Raw genomic sequence first — 21,111 nt, 5'->3', positions numbered from 1 at the left:
CTTGTCAGGGCCTGACTATAACTAATTGGATCTTATTAGGTGGTGTGCTGCCGGCAGAGCTCAGTCAGTGGCATGGCTACTGGCTATACCACTAGGCTTCACTGAGTCCAGCCAATCACAGCCTGCCTAACCCAGGACAAGACCATAGTGACTAGACAAGTGGGCAAGGATAAATCTAGAACTTATATCGCATTGTTTGTTATTCATTCACGTTCTCTCTCACCACCTTTCATGAATCCACATCTCTTGTGATTCATATGATCAGACTGTTAAAACGGATCTCCTCAAGGTTCTGGAGAAAGAGCCATTTCAATAAAAACCCTGTAGCATCTTTCAATTCACTTGTGAATGTAACCTATTTATTATGTACGACTTACCTACAGTTCAGACAACACCACTAGGCTCTATCTAGTGGACGAGACAGTAGCAGTTCTCATGGATCATTTCGGCCCAAATCCACTTAAGTGCATGAGATATGGATGGGCCTCTGTGTAATCCAAGGGCAATCAGCTTGACTACGGATGTGTTGCACAGATGTAATCCCTCTGGTAATATCCACGATTTGAACTACAGACTTAGAGGGGAAGTACTCCAAAACAACAGACACCAACCCGGATAGGGAGTACAAGGCTGTTGAGGATAAAAACCCTCCATCCCTGACAGATTGTGGTAAAAAGGGGTGGGGAGGAAGTGGAGCTTTTCAGCTTAAATGCGCCAACGTCCTGCTTCGGAGAATTGAAAGATACTTAAAAATTTGACACGGCGGCATGGGACCTGCGTTTAAAATGAGCGCATCAATCTGTAGCCAGCACACATGACCAAATGCCCTCTTAGTATGCTTTGAGTTCATCCGGCCATAGTTCACGCCCACTCCCCGTCCTCATCCTGGTGATGCATGACCTTCCCAGGGGGCCAAGGGGAGGGATGAGACACAGGAGGAAATGAAGGACTCCATTGAAATGCTGCTAAGCATACTGCTGAACTTAAAACAGCCTAGCCTTTAGCCTTGATAAATGTATGGGGGGTGGGGGGGTTATCCACTGAGCTTAAAACTACCCAGCCTTTAGCCTTGATAGGGGGGGGGGGGGGGGTTCTCAGTAATGTGAGAACATCGACTGCCCTTGGCCTCCACCCCAGCCTTGGCAACCTGGCCCCTGGGAGCATAGGGGCTACATTGTCTTTAGATGCTGTCCCGATAATGGCCATCAGGGGTGGGAGGAGGAAGGCTGGCCCTGGCACTAGGGACTGTGGAGTCTGAAAGGACTGCTTTCAGGTTTAGTGGCCTCTGCTCTGATTGGATGGTTTGGCTCCGGTCACCTTATGGTTGTCAGAACTCTTCCACTCAGAGTTTTTTTATAACACTGACTGGGCATCAACGATGAGACAAAATGAAGAGGGCAGCTGCTGCTGCTAGCATGCTGATGATGTAGGACTACATGTGGTGTTGTGTTGGCTTCCAAGGGGTTGGGACGACATGCCATATTGGGCCCAACCTGCCCAGCCAGGTGGGGTTAGACGACTACGGCGAGCTTGACAGAACGGTCATCAGATATACCGTCCAACTTCAGGCCATTTAAGCCCCAGGAATAGATCAGAGGCAGGTGCATGCCAGGCTTGCCAAGACTTGAAAATCATCTCAGTCAAAAAGCTGGTTGAAATACAATGCATTTCTTCTAGGCAACATGAGCTTTGTCAAAACTTACAAACAGTCCTTGAAGACCAACAGAGACATAATAGTATGTCTAACCTTGGACGGTTGGAGCAAAGGTAAAATAAATACAGATTGACCTCTGCTCCAACCATCCAAGGTTAGACCCCTTTAACATGTCAATTGACCTCTGCTTCAACCGTCCATGTCGAACCTTGGCTGGTTGGAGCAGAGGTCAATCGATATGTTGAAAGGGTTTACATGTTGAGAAGTATCTTTGTGATCCGAGGCGTCGGGACTGAACACAGAAGACATGAGAAGGGAGGTCTCCGAGTTCCAAATGCTCACAGCTTCTCCGGTCATCTCTGACATCACTCATAGGCCAGCTCCGATGACAGGCGTTTGCTCATTGGGTGAATGCTGGCAGCTTCTCCGGTCGTCTCTGACATCACTCATAGGCCAGCTCCGATGACAAGCGTTTGCTCATTGGGTGAATGCTGGCAGCTTCTCCGGTCGTCTCTGACATCACTCATAGGCCAGCTCCGATGACAGGCGTTTTCTCATTGGGTGAATGCTGGCAGCAGCTGCGCTGCATTGTTAACGTGTCAGAAATCTCTGGATGCAATAACAGCTGCTTCACAACTACCCAGGATACACCGTGCTCAAGAGTATCTCATTCTGCCTTGGAACGTCAACAGACTGCCAACATACCAGCTGGCCAGTTAGTTTAATGTGCATGTATAATAAGGCGGGGATACTTTAACCCTTCACACAACAGCAAGAAGACAGAAAAGGGGGTGGTTGGATTGGCTACTTAGTTACAGAACGCCTGCTAAGGCCAATCTCCTACTACAAGTTCTGTTTATAATGACGAGCCCGCGGAAAGAGCAAAGTGGGCCTTTGTTCTTCAAATGTGAGCAGAGTGTTTGTGTTGTTTTACTGATAACATGGGGAGGTATGAGGAAGCACATCCTGCAGTATTTAAGTTCATTTTCCTGTCATTATCTTTTTCCCGTTTGGGCAAAAGCATTCATGTCCTACGACCTTTGCCTCCATACCAAAACCACCATCTGCAGTACACAAAGGGTGCTAGTGATGATTATTCAGCACTAAGACTATTGGAACCCCATCTCATAAGCACATGGAAGTATGTTTTCATTGGTATGCTTAGGCTATATCAAGTGTGTGTGAATACCAAGAGGGTGGAAAAACAATAGCACCAGAGCCCTGGCTTGGGCAGACCACTGTAGCACCAGAGCCCTGGGTTGGGCAGACCACTGTAGCAGCAGAGCCCTGGGTTGGGCAGACCACTGTAGCAGCAGAGCCCTGGGTTGGGCAGACCACTGTAGCAGCAGAGCCCTGGGTTGGGCAGACCACTGTAGCAGCAGAGCCCTGGGTTGGGCAGACCACTGTAGCAGCAGAGCCCTGGGTTGGGCAGACCACTGTAGCAGCAGAGCCCTGGGATGGGCAGACCACTGTAGCACCAGAGCCCTGGGTTGGGCAGACCACTATAGCAGCAGAGCCCTGGGTTGGGCAGACCACTATAGCAGCAGAGCCCTGGGTTGGGCAGACCACTATAGCAGCAGAGCCCTGGGTTGGGCAGACCACTATAGCAGCAGAGGCCTGGGTTGGGCAGACCACTATAGCAGCAGAGCCCTGGGTTGGGCAGACCACTGTAGCAGCAGAGCCCTGGGTTGGACAGACCACTATAGCAGCAGAGCCCTGGGTTGAGCAGACCACTGTAGCAGCAGAGCCCTGGGATGGGCAGGCTATTGTTTTTATCCCTCTGCTGTTTTCTGGTGGGGGAAAAAAATGTAACAGCCATCATTGCGATAACGCCCCAGCGCTGGTGAGCTGCCCTTGGGGAGGTATCGGAGCAGAAGTCCCGGTGTTTGTGCAACCAGGTGTTCCTGCCCCAACTACACACTCATGACATTTTCAGTGGTCTCTGGGTGAATTCAGGCAGGGGCTCAGACTGCTGTAAATAAGCTCTGGCTGACTGGAGCTCAGGGGCCTGTTAACGCCTACTGTGTCGGAGACGAGAAGGGTGTCCGTGTGTGTGTGTGTGTGTGTGTGTGTCAGAGTGTGTGTGTGTGTGTGTGTCTGTGTGTGTGTGTGTGTGAGGCAGCTCGTTAGAAAAGACAAACACGCCTCCCATAAAATGTGCTCCACTGTAGGTCGTCTCACTCCTCTTCATCAGTTAATGCATGGCTCACTCAGTAACATTTAGGCGTTGACAGCATCACTACCAAGGTTGAGGCCAAATTCTCCCTTGGTGGTGCCTCAACACAAGGGAAGCGACCGCAGCTCAGCTTGAATAAGTCACACTGATGACAGAGTATTAATATGCACCACAGTGCATGTACCATCCACAACATATTCAAATGGCTGTTCTGTAATCGTGGTAACACCCCTACACATTGCCCTTTCAAGTCTTCAGATGCCTGCTGCTGCCTGGGCGTAAGAACAGACCGTCACAGCAAGTTGTATCTCAGAGGAGAGGAGTAGAGAAGGAGAGGGGGACAGGGGGAGGGAGCTAGCCCTTCATCACATATTAAAACACATCTTCTGTTAGCAATGAGTTCACATTCTGCCCAAAACACCTGCTCCATCACCTGCCAGTCACAGAGGCAGGTGTCTCCCAATCAGAAGCTCTATTTAAAAAAAATAAAAAATAATGTTTTTTAATGGTCCAACCTCAAGGCCAACCCGTTTTTTCAGAGTAGTGCGTGTCTCCAGTTACCATCTCACCAGGCCTCTCGGGGGAGCAGCAGGACTTCCAGCAGCTGGATACCCTGCTGGCCTCCAGCCTTGTTAATCATGCATGGGTGTGGATGCCCTCGCCACTCCAATAGTGCCCAGCAGACCTCACGTCGGACTACAGTAAGAGTCCTATTCAAATCAATCAAAACTCCTATCCAGATGTTTGCAGTGGAAAACAAAATAGCTTATAGGCTATTCTAGTCTAACCCTGTGAGAATGTGTATTTGGATTAATACAGGGTTTTAAAAGGAGTTTACTGTGTGAGAACTCCAACTCCAAGCCCATATTCTTCAGACCTCTTAACGACCCAGAGAGTCGTATGGGCGTTTACAAATGTAGAAAATGAAAGAAAGTTTTAAATAATTATTGAAAAAATGATGCCCGTTTCAAGGCCAGGTAAGGCTGAGATATCTACATGTAGGATTTATCCTCTAAAGCTGGGCCTATATAATTGAGTAAAGACGTGTTCTGCTGATTTTAGCTGAGGAAGGTCTGTACCAGCCAGCCGGTGTTTACCGTCTGTGCCCTGATAACACAAGACTTAAGCACCAGGTCTTTCTTACCTGGCATTGGCCCTGCATTCCACTGGACTTCTCTCCATTACATTCTGTTTGTTGAATCACCATAGCAAACACACTGAGCTAACAAATTGACTTCGATGTGGCCAACAAAGAAGTAATTTCACATTAGTGCTGCACAATGAAACATGGTTTATATCTCTCAGAGCAGGCAGAGAATGGAGGAAATTGCTTTGAAGTGAATGTCTCGGTCCAACCCGTCACTAGTCCAGGGATTAGGCAGGTTATTACCTAAAAGCATACAATATTAGAGACCTACAGGGGGGATTAAACACGCTCCTAATCAACTGGAGAAAAGACAGAAAAATAACCAACCACTCTTCAATGCCATTACTGTGACCTTTGCACATCATTTATAAGCAGTGCACAAAAACATGTAGCCTTGCAGCAGCATAACAGAATATGATTCAGGGATGGAGCAGGACATGGGATCCTTCCACAGTAAGGCTTACATGTAGCCTCTACAGCAGCATAACATAATATGATTCAGGGATGGAGCAGGACATGGGATCCTTCCACAGTAAGGCTTACATGTAGCCTCTACAGCAGCATAACAGAATATGATTCAGGGATGGAGCAGGACATGGGATCCTTCCACAGTAAGGCTTACATGTAGCCTTGTAGCAGCATAACAGAATATGATTCAGGGATGGAGCAGGACATGGGATCCTTCCACAGTAAGGCTTACATGTAGCCTTGTAGCAGCATAACAGAATATGATTCAGGGATGGAGCAGGACATGGGATCCTTCCACAGTAAGGCTTACATGGTTAAAACCTCATGACATAGCAGGGTTACAGGTATTGGGACCATGAACATGTGACATATCCCCTCCGAGCGAGTCTTTTGCAGGAAGAGGTGGCATAAAAAAAAGCAGCCCGTGGAGCTGTAGGGGATACAGCTTTGATCAGCGTCTGTGAATCTACCCAAGTCCTGTCCTCTCGCTCCATGCAGACTTCCAATTACCAGCCTGATACAGGCTAATGAATCCAGAGCACGTTCAAAGACTTCTCCTTTCCTTTTGCTATCAACTTGATACGGTTTGGGTTTAGGGAAATCCGTCACAGCTCTGCTAACTCATTTAAGATCAGGTCAGATTGGGTCAGCATTAATGCAGTTCTATGATTCCAAAGTAAGTTACTGTTGAAAAATGACAGGTACAGGGCCTTCAGGAAGTATTTCACACCCCTGGACTTGGTCCACATTTGTGGTAGAGCGTGAATTTAAAATGGATTCAAATTAGACTGTCGCTGGCCGACACACAATACCCTATAAAGTGGAACTATGTTTTTAGAAAGGTTTACAAATTAATACAAAAACGAAAAGCTGAAATGTCTTGAGTCAATAAGTATTCATCCCCTTTGTTATGGCAAGCATGAATCAGTTCAGGAGTAAACACTTGCTTAATAAGTTTAATGACTACCTCATCTCTGTACCCCACACATACAGATAATTGTAAGGTCCCTCAGTCGAGAAGTGAATTTCTAACACAAATTCAACCACAAAGACCAGGGAGGTTTTCCAATGCCTGACCAAGAAGGGCATTGAATATATCCCTTTGAGAATGGTGAAGTTGTTAATTACACTTGGATGGTGTATCAATGCACCCAGTCACTACAAAGATACAGACTCCCTTCCAAACTCAGTTGTCGGAGAGGAAGGAAACCGCTCAGGGATTTCACCATGAGGGCAATGGTGACTTTAAAACAGCTACAGATTTTAATGGCTGTGACAGAAGAAAACTGAGGATGGATCAACATTGTAGTTTCTCCACAATACTAACCTAATTGACAGAGTGAAAAGGAAGCCAGTACAGAATAAAAATATTCCAAAACATGCATCCTGTTTCCAACAAGGCACTAAAGTAAAACTGCTAAAAATGTGGCAAAGAAATGAACTTGCTTTCCTGAATACAAAGCGTTATGTTTGGAGCAAACCCAACACTACACATTACTGAGTACCACTCTTCCTATTTTCAAGCAGGTGGTGCCTGCATCATAGGTATGCTGGTCATTGGCAAGGACTTGGGGAGTTTTTTTATTTTAAAAAATGGAATAAAGCTAAGCACATGTAAAATCCTAGAGGAAAACCTGGTTCAGTCTGCTTCCCACCATACACTGGGAAATGAATGAACCTTTCAGCAGGACAATAACCTCAAATACAAGGCCAAATCTACACTGGGTGTTGGCTGAGTTACAGTTTTGACTTAAATCTGCAATAAAATATACAGTGAGGGAAAAAAGTATTTGATCCTCTGCTGATTTTGTACGTTTGCCCACTGACAAAGAAAATGTTGGTTTATAATTTTAATGGTAGGTTTCTTTGAACATTGAGAGACAGAATAACAACAAAAACATCCAGAAAAACGCATGTCAAAAATGTCATAAATTGATTTGCATTTTAATGAGGGAAATAAATATTTGACCCCCTAGCCAGTCTCCAGATCTTAATTCCATAGAAAATCTGTGGAGGGAGCTGAAGGTTCGAGTTGCCAAACGTCAGCCTCGAAACCTTAATGACTTGGAGAAGATCTACAAAGAGGAGTGGGACAAAATCCCTCCTGAGATGTGTGCAAACCTGGTGGCCAACTACAAGAAACATCTGACCTCTGATTGCCAACAAGGGTTTTGCCACCAAGTACTAAGTCAAGTTTTGCACAGGGGTCAAATACTTATTTCCCACATTAAAATGCAAATCAGTTCATAACATTTTTGACATGTGTTTTTCTGGATTTTTTTGTTGTTATTCTGTCTCTCACTGTTCAATTAAACCTACCATTAAAATTATAGACTGATCATTTCTTTGTCAGTGGGCAAACATACAAAATCAGCAGGGGAAATACTTGTTTCCCTCACTGTATATATATCAAGACCTAAAAATGGTTGTCTAGTAATAATGAACAACTTATTTGACAGAACTTAGAGAATTATAAAAAATAAAAATAGGCAAATGTTGCACAATCCACATGTGGAAAGCTCTTATAGACTTACCCAGAAAGACTCAGAGCTGTAGTTGCTGCCAAAGGGCATTATAACATGTATTGACCCTGGGGTGTGAATACTTATGTAAATGAGCTAATTTTCTAAAATCATGTTTGCTCTTTGTCATTATGGGGTAGTGTGTGTAGATGGATGAGGAGAAAAATACATTTTGAAAATCAGGCTGTAACAACATGTGGAATAAGTCATGGGGTATGAATACTCTAAGAAGGCACTGTAGGTACTCACCCTAATCCATTCAGCAGAAAACAGCCAACGGATCAGTCATGTCCCCGGCTACGAGTTCCCCTGGATCTAGTTCATCTGGCCGACTCCTCACCACCTGCAACAAAAACATTACATTACATTGACGAGCAGTGTGAACACTTAAAATGTTCACTTTTAAATGAAATTGGGATTCGTAACATTACGACAAATCCCAGTATGCAGTACGCAAAAAGTAAACAGCATAGTGGGTCAATTTCCACAAGAACTAAGAGCGTTGAAGCGCGAGGCTCATCTTCTTCAAATGCTGATGCTCCAGATTCTCAACTAGTCTGAAGGCCACTTTTATTGCTTCTTTAATCAGAACAGTTTTCAGCTGTGCTAACATAATTGCAAAAGGGTTTTCTAATGATCAATTAGCCTTTTAAAATGATAAACTTGGATTAGCTAACACAACGTGCCATTGGAACACAGGACTGATGGTTGCTGATAATTGGCCTCTGTACACCTATGTAGATATTCCATAGAAAATCTGCCGTTTCCAGCTACAATAGTCATTTACAACATTAACAATGTCCACACTGTATTTCTGATCAATTTAATGTTATTTTAAATGGACAAAAAAAAATATTTTGAAAGAAAAGCACATTTCTAAGTGACCCCAAACTTTTGAGACACGGAGACACAAACCATTCCTGGTAACAGAGCAGTGCTTAACCATCTGAAAAGGACCACACCCGGAGACACAAACCATTCCTGGTAACAGAGCAGTGCTTAACCATCTGAAAAGGACCGCACCCGGAGACACAAACCATTCCTGGTAACAGAGCAGTGCTTAACCATCTGAAAAGGACCGCACCCGGAGACACAAACCATTCCTGGTAACAGAGCAGTGCTTAACCATCTGAAAAGGACCGCACCCGGAGACACAAACCATTCCTGGCAACAGCGCAGCTGCATTGTGAATTTTAGCACATTTTTATTTAACCTTGATTTAACTAGGCAAGTCAGTAAACAAATTATTATTTACAATGACGGACTACTCCGGCCAAACCCCGACGACGCTGGGCCAATTGTGCGGTGCCCTATGGAACTCCCAATTACAGCCGGATGTGATACAGCCTGGATTCGAACCAGGTACTATAGTGACGCTTCATGCACTGAGATGCAGTGCCTTAGACCGCTGCGCCACTCGGGAGCTTATAGTTTTAAAGAGAAAGCAGATGTTTTTCAACATTAAGAAAATGTTTCAGTTTGTCACATCGCTAACAGTGACTATCTACCGACAAGGATGACTTACTAAATATAGGCCTAAAACGCCAGGAAAGAAGTTACATATGATCACATTCTAATAAGGTTAACATTTTGGATGAGTTACCAGGCAGACATCTTTGGTTGTTTCAAAAATTGTCCCTAACAACATGAAAGCATGTGAGACAACAACAAGGCCTGTAGGGCAGATAATGCTGTGTGTGTTTGCTGGACGGAGACAAGCTGACTGGGCGGCAGCCATTTTGGACTTAGACCACTGACAGGGAACATCAAGAGTTCCCAGACCAAGACCGGGCTCTATCAGTGTCTGCCATCATCAGGCCTACATCGGGAGATCAGACAACTCCTGGGCAAACATGGTCAGAGAGAAATGTGTCTGTGTGAATGAAGAGTCTTCTAGTACCCTGCTGATAGGGATGAAAGGCTGTGATGAATTGTAGAAATGAGAACTTAAAAGAAACATGCAGGGATTATATCTCTGCAATCAAATTAGGCCAATCAAACGGCCAAGTCTCATCCTCTGGCGTCTGATGTTCATTGGACAAAAAGGCTTAGAAATATAAATCAGACAGAATCAGATATATTTGGAGAGAACATAAAGGTCACTCCGACATATGTATCCATAGCATGAAAGTTCAACATGAAAGGCAGACTCCATGGAGGTGGAATTCACTGGTTAAATATAATCTGGAATATTGAAGATCCATGTTCTCCTCCATTCAGAGGCCTATTCGTCAAAGGTCAAATGTGCCCCAACTGTGCTGCATTAAATACAAATGATGCATTGTAAATCACTAAACACACCCTCTTTGGCTAATCCTGTACCGTTTGGTGGACAAGATTACAGAGCCAAAATTGGCAGGATGTTGGTTCACTGCAGCAACCAGTGGCACGGATACAAATTGTATGCAAACTGTGGGTCATAAACATGCTGCGATTAAGACGTTCAGGCTACACAATCTCTGGAATAATAGGCTATGGGTAATCTTAGCGAGATCAGCTTTCACCAGAGCATGAGAATTTAGCTGGATATTTATAACATGATCCTCATGCGGAGGCTATCCTCCTAATCCAATAAGTATTGACGTCCATCTTCCTTCTTACTGAAATCAGTACTATTAACTGTGCCCGGGCATTTAGTCTATATTAATTGTAATTTGTCAAATCAGACGATAATATCTAATTGTTCACAACAGGGTTTGTTACAAGGTTCAACACCACACTTCCAAGATTTGCAGGGTGAATGACGTTAACGTTGGCCTTTTTTACAGGAGAATTGATCATGCAGTAATCAGATCACGCTGCACTTTCCCTTTGTTGGAGGTTTCAAGACACATTCCTTTAACAGGCGTAATGTTTCTGGAAGGAAATTACGATTGATCGCTGTTCCACAGCCTTTTCAGTCACACGTTTTTGAGGGAAAGCAAAAATGATTGCCGTAAATGCTTTTTGACCAGCGGAAAAATGATGGTCTTACATCAATAGCCAATGACTTAAGGCTCTGAATGACCCATAAATGATGCTGGAGGAAACAAACACATATTTGTAATTGCAACCATGATGAATTTACAGGCGTCTCAACCACTAGGTCATTAATGTACTGCCAATCCATCATGAGCAATGTGTAGAAAGTGACAGGGATACTTCACCCTGCAATTAACCGCGCCCCTATAACGTTGCTACAGCGGAGGCGGTAAGGGCTGTTAAATAGGAGACGGTGGTAAATCACCGCACAAAGAGAGACAATCAATCTTTTATCAAAACGGGCTTATCGACAAAGCACTCAAATCAGGTATTAGAAAGTTTATAACAGCTGGTAACATTGGGGCGGCAGGGTAGCCTAGTGGTTAGAGCGTTGGACTAGTAACTGCAAGTTCAAATCCCCGAGCTGACTAGGTACAAATCTGTCATTCTGCCCCTGAACAGGCAGTTAACCCACTGTTCCTAGGCCGTCATTGAAAATAATAATTTGTTCTTAACTGACTTGCCTAGTTAAATAAAGGTAAAATAAATACAAGCCCTGTTGTGGGCACGGTGTTACATAGTGGAGCGGCTGCTTGAACAACAAAGAGACTATCTTCAGTCGAGGCTAAGATGGGGTGGAGCAGGAAGATGAATGTTTGATTGGGGCCGAGCTGTGTGGGAGGATTTTTCGTAGAATTCCCCCAAATTATAATATTTATTTGCATTTGATCTATTGCTATTGATCTAGCCATTGGACCAGAGTACTGACACGCCAAGGAGGCTATAGAAGACAAAATCACACACAACAAATCTGGGCCAAGAGGATGTTGAAGTCTTGACTGTGGCAAATATACCTTGTGATTCTAAATCATATGACTCAGAATTTAGAATTACATCTCCATGCATTTAGTGTTGGTTTAATACAGAAGCTAAATCTGTCTTGGTAATTAAACAGCACAATGCTGTACTATCATGCACGGTCATGTGGTGAAGGCCTGGTTTGACAGGTCTGGGTGGTGAAGGCCTGGTTTGACAGGTCTGGGTGGCGAAGGCCTGGTTTGACAGGTCTGGGTGGTGAAGGCCTGGTTTGACAGGTCTGGGTGGTGAAGGCCTGGTTTGACAGGTCTGGGTGGTGAAGGCCTGGTTTGACAGGTCATGTGATGAAGGCCATTTAGAGATGCTACTAATATCAAATACAACCCCCCATGGCCACCTTGAAGGTGACAGGCATGATAAAGCACTATGCATCTTTTATGACCCACATTGCAACAGGGAACCTCAAAACCCTGTTAGACTGAAGAGGAGGCACTAGAGGCAGGGTATGAGTGGCCAGCTGAACACTGCCTCAAGATACTAGTCACCTGAAATGAAGTAGGATAACAGAGCAGTGGTCTTCCAAGTGGCTACGATAAGAAAAATAGCACTTACAATAACCTTTAGGGGGAAAAAAACGATTCTGCACTCAACGAGGGCAATTTAACATTGCTATTCCCTTAAAACCATGTGTAGTCCATTTTATAAATAGGGATAATAGATTAAAATTGTTTTTTAAATCCCTTTGAATTCAGAAAACATGTTGGCAAGCAAGATGGTCAAATCAATATTCCACAGCAATATGGAAATCTCTACTCCTACAGGGCTAGACAGCTATAATCGTAGCCAAGAAGCAAGGAGATAAATGAAAATGAGTAAAGTAAACTACACAGCTAGCAGCTCAGTCTTCCGACTCCCTGAGCAGAAAGCAGCTCAGTCTTCCCGACTCCCTGAGCAGAAAGCAGCTCAGTCTTCTGACTCCCTGAACAGAAAGCAGCTCAGTCTCCCGACTCCCTGAGCAGAAAGCAGCTCAGTCTCCCGACTCCCTGAGCAGAAAGCAGCTCAGTCTCCCGACTCCCTGAGCAGAAAGCGGGTGTTTGTTGTGCGTCCCTCCCCCTCTCTCCAGGCACCAACGTGGCACTCTCCCTCTAGATGTGTCCCTCGTCTTTCCCACAGGAATGAACATCTGGACACAGCCAGGCCCAGCCTCAGCCAGGCCCAGCCTCAGCCAGGCCCAGCCTCAGCCAGGCCCAGCCTCAGCCAGGCCCAGCCTCAGCCAGGCCCAGCCTCAGCCAGGCCCAGCCTCAGCCAGGCCACATACGGCCACTTCCTCACACACATACAAAGGTGAGAAAAAAAGGCATGCAAGCCTTCGTAACAAACCATTCCTAAGCCTTGGGATGTGTAATGTTTAAGAAGCAGGAATGGTTGTTCAACATGATCCAGGGATCTCAGTTCCTGCAGAGAGGTAGCTTAGCACATCTCTGGACTGTAATCTTTACCGTGACACTTATCATAGCCTTCATCAAGTGTCCTTTCATCTGGCACTTCAAAGCAGGGGGTTGACACCTCGCACACATGCAATGACTCAACCAGGCTCTAACCTACCCTTCACTTTGTACATGGTGTAAAGAGGGGGGGTCTATTACATTAAGGATCCTCACATTAAGTGTTGTTCACATTGGCAGTTTGAAAATGACTCAAATCCCCCAAAAATGGCATCTCTGATTTTTTTTTTTTTTTTTTTTTTTTTTTTAAATCGGTTATTTTTCCTGCAGTCTGAACTAGAGGTCGACCGATTATGATTGTTCAACGGCGATAACGATACCAATTATTGGAGGACCTAAAAAGCCGATACCGATTAAATCGGCTGATTTAAAAAATATATATTTGTAATAATGACAATTACAACAATACTGAATGAAAACTTAATATAATACATCAATAAAATCAATTTAGCCTCAAATAAATAATGAAACATATTCAATTTGGTTTAAATAATGCAAAAACACAGTGTTGGAGAAGAAAGTAAAAGTGGAATATGTGCTATGTAAGAAAGCTAACGTTTCAGTTCCTTGCTCAGAACATGAGAACATATGAAAGCTGGTGGTTCCTTTTAACATGAGTCTTCACTATTCCCAGGTAAGAAGTTTTAGGTTGTAGTTATAGGAATTATAGGACTATTTCCCTCTATACCATTTGTATTTCATTAACCTTTGACTATTGGATGTTCTTATAGGCACTTTAGTATTGCCAGTGTAACAGTATAGCTTCCGTCTCTCTCCTTGCTCCCCCCTGGGCTCGAACCAGCAACACAACAGCCACCATCGAAGCAGCGTTACCCATGCAGAACAAGGGAAACAACCACCCCAAGGCTCATAGCGAGTGAAGTTTGAAACGATATTAGCGTGCGCTAACTAGCCAGCCATTTAACATCGGTTACACCAGCCTCATCTCGGGAGTTGATAGGTTTGAAGTCATAAACAGCGCAATGCTTGACGCACAACGAAGAGCTGCTGGCAAAACGCACGAAAGTGCTGTTTGAATGAACGTTTACACGCCTGCTTCTGCCTACCACCGCTCAGTCAGATACTTAGATACTTGTATGCTCAGTCATATTATATGCAAAGCAGGACACGCTAGATAATATCTAGTAATATCATCAACCATGTGTAGTTAACTAGTGATTCTGATTGATTGTTTTTTTATGAGATAAGTTTAATGCTAGCTAGCAACTTACCTTGGCTTACTGCATTCGCGTAACAGGCAGTCTCCTTGTGGAGTGCAACAAGAGAGAGGCAGGTCGTTATTGCTTTGGACTAGTTAACTGTAAGGTTGCAAGATTGAATCCCTCGTGCTGACAAGGTGAAAATCTGTCATTCTGCCCCTGAACGAGGCAGTTAACCCACCATTCCTAGGCCGTCATTGAAAATAAGAATGTGTTCTTTAACTGACTTGCCTAGTTAAATAAAAAAGGTATAAATATAATTTTTTAAAATTAATAATAAATAAAAATATTGGTGTCCAAAAATACCGATTTCCGATTGTTATGTAAACTTGAAAAATCGGCCCTGACTAAATCGGCCTTTCCGATTAATCGGTCGACCTCTAGTCTGAACCTACAGCCAAAAAGGCACATGAAATCTGATATTTCAAGCCACATTTCAAACCACCTTCATAGCCTGCACCACTGCACACACACCCGGCGTTACTGTGACAACTAGCTTGGCCATGTCAGCTAATGACTGCTGTCTGAACACATACAAATCCTATTTGGTAACTTCTAACTTCCGCTTTGGACAATCAGTATTCCATAACTAATTTGAGCATTCAAGCCTTGTTCACACTGCAGGCCTAAGTATGATGTCACTGCATTGTAAATTCCGGACACTCGTCCTTCCCTGGCGCTCTGAGCGAGCATCCATCAGGAATTCTACTCAGGGTGTGTGTGGGCCTGCGATGGTCCATCTGCTCTGCAGTCATAACACTCATGGTCTTGGTAGCTGGCTAATCATTAACTAATCAAGCCATGGACATTAATAGTGGCAGGCATCATTGGCCATCTGATACCCAGAGCAGTGTCCAGGAAAACTGAGTCGGTGAAACAAAGAACCAAAATGACAGAGATATCTGCTTCCTGAGACCTTACGCGTGCACACCAACCAATCACACAGCCAGCTCAGTTCTGATTCAGAACATAGATCATTGAGTCAACCAGTCACACAGCCAGCTCAGTTCTGATTCAGAACATAGATCCCTGAGTGGGTTGAGCTGAAGATCTAAACAGAAGTTTTAGAGCGTCAGTAGACTCTTCAGTGACAGGAGTCCATCACATACTCTGAAGGAATGGACACTCCCATCATTGCACACCTTCCCATTTCAAGTGATTTGACTGTCATATTCATAGAAAAACCAACACAAAAAGGAAAACAGCTGAGAAATTACACATCCAGCACGAAGACAGATCTATGACATTTACTGTGGAACGTTGAAAGAACGAATCAAAGCAAAGTATTCCAGGGTCTGCTTCCTGTATCATGGCAGAAAAGACTGAGCTAAAACCTTGACGCAATTAAGGTGCCAGCATGTTTAAGTTTGGCTGGCGGCTCACCGAACGTGTGCTCGCATGCTCCCTTAAAAAGACCTTCTCCTGAAAAACAAGAAAACTATCTGAAATGGTACTGTTTGGCCATTCTGAGATGCTGTAGTGAGTACACTTCCTCAAAATAGTCAGAATTAATCAAAGATAACAAGAACTCTATAATTGATGTTTTTGACGAGGAAATCTTAGTCACGCAACTTTACATGAAGATGTTTGGTGCAGTATTTCAATTTTAAAAAGTTGCAAGAAAACGAGTCATCTCTCATTGAATGACAAAGACTTTAGTGAAGAATCCCTACTGCTGACCAATCACCAACGAAGGGGCGTAGACTTCAGTGAAGAATCCCTACTGCTGACCAATCACCAACAAAGGGGCGTAGACTTCAGCCTTCAACGTCGTCGTCTCCAGAAAAACAATGTGAACAACCAAACACAAACCTTACCGAAGTCGAAAACAAACACGTCCCAAAATGTCCTCATAATCTATTGAAACTCACCCCAACGGTTTTGGCTGGGGGACGCATGCGGACGCCTTTAGAGCTCCTTGATTCATTAGAATAATACAGGGTGGCTGCCTGTATGTTTGTGTAAACAAATACTAGGAAGGCATGAGTCTGTACACCATGTCAGACTCAACACTAATGTATATGAAGATCACAAGCTGCTTCCCTGACAACACTTCAAAAGGCTGAGGCAACAAAGCTGAATTCTAAATGAGCAGAGAGAGAGAGAGACAGAGAGACACAGAGAGAGAGAGAGACACAGAGAGAGAGAGAGAGAGAGAGAGAGAGAGAGAGAGAGAGAGCTGGAACACTGAACTACACAATATTTAATCTGGCATCCGATGAAGATGGAAAAGAAAGTGCCTCTTACCAGGCTAATTTCCATTCTGCATAAAATATTGCAGGTTAAATAATAGATGCACACTCGAAAGGGAAATGGAATCTCTCTCATTTCTGATTTATAACAGTCTGTCAGAAATGCTGCTCGTAAAAATCAGGATGGACCAAGAACATCGTCATGCGGACCGGCAAATACAACATCACAAAGCAATATTTAGATTAGAATATGCAAGACAACTACACATGGGTGGGAAACGGAGACATTATTAAGACTCAGGTCTCCAATTTGGTTTGTATAGAGCAACGCAGCTTCTATTTATATCACAGCTGACAGGATTCTCTTCAGCAGTCTCTGGAAGCACACTGGGAGTATCACGCCAACACAATAACCCTGGCTGATGGGGATAATTAGGCCCTAAATCCTGAGATGGCTACTGCAGAACTACACACCCCTAATATCCTGCTCCCCCCCCCCATTCTCAAATCTCCAAACATGAGCGGAATCTTCACAGTGGATTTAGTGAACAAAGAGGGTTTCAGGGGCCCTGCGTCACACGCTGAGAGATGCGTTGTGGCTGTCACAAGCTCTCAGGGATATAGTCAGTATATTTCAGAGTTTTTACCCAGGCTTTGCATATCATTTGGTGGTCCTCTCTCCCCACGAATGTGGCTCTGCCATGGTCCTCCGTGTCCTCCGTGGATTCCACCCTGATCGAAGCAGTCGTTTTCTACCGCTTCTCTGTCCTTCTCTACTCCTCCATCCCTTTCTCAGCTGGTGTCTTACTGTGAGTAGTACATCCTGTCCCTGTCACAATATCCCGCTGGCAGCATCACAAGTCATTGATCTATTTTAGACAAACCAACAACCCCCCCCCACCGCCATACTGTGAAGACGATGACAGAAGAGTAGGAATCCTTCACTATTTCCCATTTACTCACAGAATTTCAACCCTGCTAATGTGGGGTTAAAAGACAGATCAGTGAGAAGTGGCAGGCAGAGGCGATAAAACCAAAACAGGCTCTAGGGAGGCAGTGGGAGGCAGGGAGTGAGCGCTGAGCGACAGGGGAGCCCAGACTGCAGCTTCTCTGTAAGTACCTCTCAGGCTCTCTGGCGCCAAACAAACAAGCAGGAGAGAAAGGCAGGGAGGGCAGGCTGCAGCACAGGCAGGCTGAGATGAGAGTAAATAAAAAAACTGGACACAGTTTGACAGAGCTGCATAAACAGCCCTAGAGGGCAGAGCCTCCCAGAGTGTCATCTCTGAAGACTGAGTGTTCATATCCCGGATGAACTCAGAAAACATATCTTGAAATAGAAGATAAACAAGTAGGATACAGGTCCTAAACTGTCCACACACACCTGTTTACAAAAACTCACAGCTCTGAATCCAGACGAAGTGTCAATGGTCGACGGAGTCCCAGCTAAACGTGTCCCTCCTGTCAGACCAGGGGGAACTTGTTGCACTGACACCCCTCCTCCTGTCAGACCAGGGGGAACTTGTTGCACTGACACCCCTCCTCCTGTCAGACCAGGGGGAACTTGTTGCACTGACACCCCTCCTCCTGTCAGACCAGGGGGAACTTGTTGCACTGACACCCCTCCTCCTGTCAGACCAGGGGGAACTTGTTGTACTGATACCCCTCCTCCTGTCAGACCAGGGGGAACTTGTTGCACTGACACCCCTCCTCCTGCACTAAGAGGGGGGCACTTCTAGGGACATTTATCAAGACAAGAGACTGGAGGACAATGACGCGAGCGTCTGTAGGGCGTGAGGCCGCGGTGCTGTCTGAGGAGAGCGACAGAGCTTTCTAGAAGCAGTGCGACCCCGGTGTCTGAGAGGCTGAGACCAGCTGCCTCCGCATAAAGACAAGGCTCACATCCTCAGCACCTTGTTGGTTTTCTGAAAAGGCCACCAACTAGTTTGGAATATTAAACAGTTAAGCCTGTGGAAATCAAAAGGACTTGAAAAGAGAGTGAGGGCTTCAAAAAGCTTTTGGGTGATATCGCTCCATCTCTTCCAAGGCTTGCTGATATGACAGAGCCAACCAATTAAAAGGCAGGGAAGAAAGGGCTCCCAAAACAGGAGGAGGATCATTCTTTGCCCATCTTATCCTGACACATGATATTATTCCTCAATCAAAGGCTTGGCTTTTCAATATCAACAGTTCTGATTCAGAGAGAGAGAAGTGGTGGGGGAAAAGAGTGAAACAGACTGCCAGAGGAAGAGGAAGAGAGTGGGAAGTGGTGGGGGAAAGAGTGAAACAGACTGCCAGAGGAAGAGGAAGAGAGTGGGAAGAGGTGGGGGAAAGAGTGAAATAGAGACTGCCAGAGAGAGAGAGAGGAAGAGAGTGGGAAGAAGTGGGGGAAAGAGTGAAACAGAGACTGCCAGAGAGAGAGGAAGAGAGTGGGAAGTGGTGGGGGAAAGAGTGAAACAGACTGCCAGAGAGAGAGGAAGAGAGTGGGAAGTGGTGGGGAAAAGAGTGAAACAGACTGCCAGAGAGAGAGGAAGAGAGTGGGAAGTGGTGGGGAAAAGAGTGAAACAGACTGCCAGAGGAAGAGAGTGGGGAGTAGTGGGAAGTGGTGGGGGAAAGAGTGAAACAGACTGCCAGAGAGAGGAAGAGAGTGGGAAGTGGTGGGAGAAATAGTGAAACAGACTGCCAGAGGAAGAGGAAGAGAATGGGAAGTGGTGGGGGAAAGAGTGAAACAGACAGCCAGAGAGAGTGGGAAGTGGGACACCAGGAGGGGATTCAGGACATTGGTCATTCTCCTTCAATAGATCTGAGACACACTGCTTGACACTGATCTCCAGTATGAGGCCAGAATGTAATACTGAAGGCCATCTCCCTGACAGTAACCTCCTAATACAAGTCTTCAACTACAGCGTGGTGTGTTGGGGCCCATATCAGAGTCGACTACTGTAGGCTACACACTACTTCTACCAAGGCACGCCGAATACCACAAATAGCTGTCTTTTTATTGCATTCCTAACCAAGCACTCCACCCTATATTCTATTCTTCACTCTGGGGGAACTGGAAGGTCAGGGGCCTGATGAAATGATTAGATCAACAATGGTCAAGGCAGCAGAGATGACAGCAGCAGAGCACGGCCCTTTAAACAGAGTTTACAACTGGGACGGGTACCAAGGGTTTCCGTTGGGTGATGGCCTAAGCAAACATGTTGATTCAATAAGACTAACCCACTTGGATAACTAGTAGCACCTCAGATAAATGACTGTATTCGGCGCATGTGACTAATAAAAATGTGATTTATAGCCCATCTGACTTAGTACTTCTCATGTATCCTGTATGAACCTGGAACTTCAGAGAGGTTATCCACAGTTCAAAATAAACTAAGTAGACCTGAGCTCATAAGAAAAGCTCATTCAGAGTTCAATATGCAAGGCCCGTAATCTCACCATGCTTAGGAATTCTACAAAAATGTCAGTTTTCACATGGAGGCTTGCCAGTAAAACGGTTCAATGTATCTGTAGATTGAGTGAGCGAGAACAGAAAGGCCTTGGGGGGGGGGGGGGGGGGGGGGGGTAATTTAAAAACCTGAGAGATGTACCCCTTCAAACTTCACCTTGTGTACATAGCCTCAGTCTTAGCTCTCTCACTTCTCAGAACATTGGCATTAAAAGCGAACACCTGCCTTGACACACACCGAACCCTTAAGCAACAGGCTGAATCTTTCAGATTTCTAAGCTCTCCGCTGAAAATCCTATTTTCTCATCTCAAAACGAGTGCGGTGGCAGGTAATGGTGTGAAACGAACAAATTATTAAAAAGTAAACCCTATCGTTTGAAAAATGACAAAAGTGGCGTGGTTTCACTTGGTGACAAATGTTTTTATTTTGTTACAAACAGGCGCCTACGGGGTTGGACATGATGCTGTGCCAGGTCATTTCCACACCTCCTTCAGACGGGGGGGGGGGGAGAGCTGAGGATATTAGAGTCAAATCTGTCATCACTGACAGGGCTTTGTTTGAACTGGCTGGTTGGCAAGGGACTAGTACAATGTTACCAGGGCTAGCTAGTCAGAGGGCAATAAGACCGAATGGAGAAGAGGAGAGGCAAAGATGAGGAGAGGCAGAGATGAGAGGAGAATGACCTTGTTGGTGAGGTGAGATGATATTTACTCAGCTGCTCCTCACATTAGGAGCACTACAGAAAGTAGGGATTCACTGACTCTTTACTGCAGATGCACAGACCTACTGCAGATGCACAGACCTACTGCAGATGCACAGACCTACTGCAGATGCACAGACCTACTGCAGATGCACAGACCTACTGCAGATGCACAGACCTACTGCAGATGCACAGACCTACTGCAGATGCACAGACCTACTGCAGATGCACAGACATCAGCAACGTTCATTAAGGAGGAAGATAGACCATAGACGTCACCAAAAAGGTGAGATGCACACAT

At 45.1% G+C, this 21,111-nt stretch overlaps 1 protein-coding gene across 1 annotated transcript in view; it reads right to left on the bottom strand.

Annotated features, from left to right (window-relative positions):
• Positions 1 to 21,111, bottom strand: part of LOC110526997 (D-glucuronyl C5-epimerase B) — an 83,775-nt gene that overhangs the window by 33,858 nt on the left and 28,806 nt on the right. Inside the window, exon 2 of the mRNA XM_036981399.1 lies at positions 8,217 to 8,310. The gene's annotated coding sequence lies outside the window, so the exon portion shown is untranslated. The remainder of the gene's footprint in view (positions 1 to 8,216; positions 8,311 to 21,111) is intronic.

This window comes from Oncorhynchus mykiss, chromosome 6, assembly GCF_013265735.2.
Source record: "Oncorhynchus mykiss isolate Arlee chromosome 6, USDA_OmykA_1.1, whole genome shotgun sequence".
Taxonomy (NCBI): Eukaryota; Metazoa; Chordata; class Actinopteri; order Salmoniformes; family Salmonidae; genus Oncorhynchus; species Oncorhynchus mykiss.
Note: the sequence above shows the minus strand (reverse complement) of the source record. Positions and strands in the feature narration are given on the sequence as shown.